This window comes from Athene cunicularia, assembly GCF_003259725.1.
Source record: "Athene cunicularia isolate RWA chromosome 3 unlocalized genomic scaffold, athCun1 chr3_part1, whole genome shotgun sequence".
NCBI lineage: Eukaryota > Metazoa > Chordata > Aves > Strigiformes > Strigidae > Athene > Athene cunicularia.
The window spans coordinates 34,673,566-34,677,061 of NW_020799097.1; positions in this window are offsets into that span (position 1 = coordinate 34,673,566).

Below are 3,496 nucleotides of genomic sequence, written 5' to 3' on the forward strand. Positions count from 1 at the left end.
TGGGGTGGGTGGGTGGTGGGTTTTGTTTTGTTGGTTTTGTTTGTTTGTTTGTTTTCTGTGAGGCTCATAGCTGATGTTCTTGGGGGAGAGTAAACACCACTATTTGTGCTGCATGATACTTAAAAAGATATGAGCTATATTCAGATATGAGCAGAAGGTTATAGGGATTAAAAAAAAATCCAAATTCTAGTAAACAAGGAAGAGATTACCTTGTCTACCTCTTTTTAAATTTTTTTTAAATCATCTTCATCTCTCCTTATTTTGTTGGGTTTTGTGATCAGATTATTTCAAATTCTTTGGGGTACAACTTTACCCCAAACAATCATCAGTATGTAATGCCAAGTAATTCAGGAGAGGGAGGAAAGAAAACTTAGTATTTTTTAAATAAAAGATTCTTGTATATGAGAAAAACAGCAGCAACAGAAAAGCTGCATGTACTTTATTAAATAGATGTTTTATTTTAATGGAATAGTCAAATCTACGTAGTATATGTGTCCCACTGTATCATAGATTTAGATTATATTTACAAATTCCATCTTCAGGACCAGATTCTCTTTTTATTGTAAGCTGACTGAATACCTTTAAACTTAATGGGAGCCAGAATAGTTTTGTTTCAGCTATTTGTTCCCCTGTAAGCTGTGAGGAGCCCACTGAAGGGAAAAGCACCCTGCTCCAGTCAGCCTGAGCTTCTTGTGTTCAGTCTGTTTAGACTGGTCTTTAACGCAAAAATTAAAACATGTTAGATTTTCTCAGTAGTTTAACTTAGTGAAATTTGTCCACTATTTACACAAAACTCTTACCTGTTTAACCATATTACTAAATTTAGGAACTTAGTTTACTTTTGCACATTACTGATGTGAAATCTTTCTATATATACATATATATATATACATATATATATATATATATATATACTAAATATAACTGTGTAACTCACAGCAGTGGTTTGCAGACTTACACAAAGCTCTACCCCCGTTGTCCTCCCAAATATAGCAGTTTTTAAACCAAGCTCTGTGACATTGCCTGTTTACATCAGGTTTGTCCTTCCTAACTCAAGTTCTGGAAAACTAATGTGTTTCCCTTACCTGTATATGTATGTAAGGAGTGCAGTGATAGTCTGAATAGAGACATTAGTATATATTGGACCAAACCTATGACATTAATTGTAGGAACTCAGGAAATACTTGGTTGGGAATTTAAAGCTCTAGTTTGGGTGTACTATTTATGCAGCAGGCTGAAAACAAAGTCATTATTTTAGCTCTAGACAACTTAATACTCTATATCTTCAAGCCTGGAAATTTATTTCATACTGTACATCAGTAATATGCCAGATATCTAATACAAGAAAATCAGACAGGCTAATCCCCAAAGAGCACTATTAAATGCATGGCATGTTTCTCACAGAAAATGACACTAAATAGGACATAACTTGCACTGGAATGCAAACAAGTATGTTTCTTACTTAAATGTTCCTTGGTTCTGAAACCTAAACTGCTTTGTAAACAATATTGTAATAATGTCTGTCCGTGTTACAAAAGGGCAATAAAAGGCCGTGAGAAGTTGCACAGCTTCCTCCCATGCTACAAGACCACTGAAATTTCTAGACTTCAAATAAAACTTGTGCTGACTCCTTCCACTGCAAATGACTGTTTAGGTTCCAGAATCAAGAGGACATTTTTCACAAGTGTCTGGATTAATGTGTTGAATGTGTTTGCATGGACAGCTTGTGATATGATATTTAATTAGGAAGCCATACAGCTTTGCCCCCCCCCTCCCAGGGAAAGGAGGCCTTTGTTTTGCAAAGGTAGTGTTCCCTGATTGAATTTATTAGCTTGAATGTATTAGTTTGGTCTACCCTCTACTGTACAGTCAGTTTTGTAAGCTTTTCATTCTACTCTTAATTATTGTCAGTCTCTTATATATAGTTAATGAATGTGGATGCAGTATAGTCAGCTTGATCTTAGTATCTAACTTGCATCCCTGTGTCACAGTCATCTCTATAAAGCAAGTAAGTTTATTTTCCGAGTCAAAGGAGGTTCCCTTTTTCAAAGGGACATTGTCCAATTCAAATGCTTTTATTTAGACACTAAATTTGAACTTAGGGTGAACTTTGCTTCATGCTTTTTCTTGTCCACAGTCAGAGTTGCATGATGTCATAATCTCCATTTTGCAAATTGAGCGCTGAAGTTCAGGGTTAAAAGCATTTTAGTTTAAGATAATCTACTATAACTAAACTGCTGAAATTCCCACTCCAGCTACTTCTAAGTGTTGAAAAGTAGGCTTAAAAAGGTGCTTGCTGTTTACTTAGCTAGTTGCAGAGAGAAACTGATTTTGTGTTTCGGAGGGCTGTTTGCCTAGACTGAAATTTTATGGACCTGAGATTATCAGAAGCTAGTGTTGAAGTGAGGGTTTAATTCTCTTTTCCAGTTTTTGCTCTGATCTTTACACAGGTGAGCGCTTTCTACAGGGTTTGTATAGAACTGTCTTTTGATTTCTTTGGTTTTGTAAATACTGGAAATCTGACCATAAGCATCTCAAATTGGGCACCTGAAAATAAGAATACAGTGAATGACCACTAGAAAGTACTTTCAAGTAACTTGCTAAATACTGGGTAATTTTCCTGTAGCAACGGATCATGTGTTCATTTCTGAAATACAGTAGTTAGTTTAATGATGAGAAAACTTTCTTTTATTATCATACTTTCTCATGGAACAACAGGAATCCTACAGCTCAATTGTCTTTACTGTAAAAATTTTAAGTTCCCTGAACACTAGACTTAGTATCTACTGAAAGAGGTAGTATCTGGAGAAAACATTATGTGTGATCACATAGAAGCTTGTACATGCAAGTGAACTAAATTAATGTTTCTTGGACAATTTAACAATTTTTTGAGGCTTCCTACCTTTTTAGTGCTTGTGCTTGTAACTGTCTTGCTTAATGAGTATTTTGCATTTAGCCTATTTGGGTTTTTCTGACTTCCATTGTCAGTATATGACAGTCACTTGTAGGACTAACACCATAATTCTGGTTCTTGTTATTCCATAAGCAGTTACAGTATGTTGTCATTTTCTTGCTTGCCGAGATGAAAACATGGTGCACAAATTCTAGTGGGTTTTCCAGTTGTTTGCCTACAGCAGAGAAACACTGATGCACTTCAATCTTAGTTTTGTTCTGTGGAGAACTTGTTCTGGTAGTTGTTACAGATTTTTCACAAGCACCACTTGTCTCTTGCTGTTTTCCTTCCTTCCAAACCCCAGATAATATCCTTCTGCACTGGTACTTCTCCTAGTCTCTCTTGACTCTACATCTCTTTTGTCATGTCTCTAAACTCAGTTCTTCAATCTTCAAGGCTGCTGCTTTTACCTCCATGATTGTGTTGCCAAAGGAACTTCCTGAGCAGAGCAGTTGAGGAAGCATGGGCTGGATGGACAGTGAGCTGTACTGAGTAGTTGCTGAACAACTGGGGCTGGCGGGTGGTGATACAATGTATAGCTGG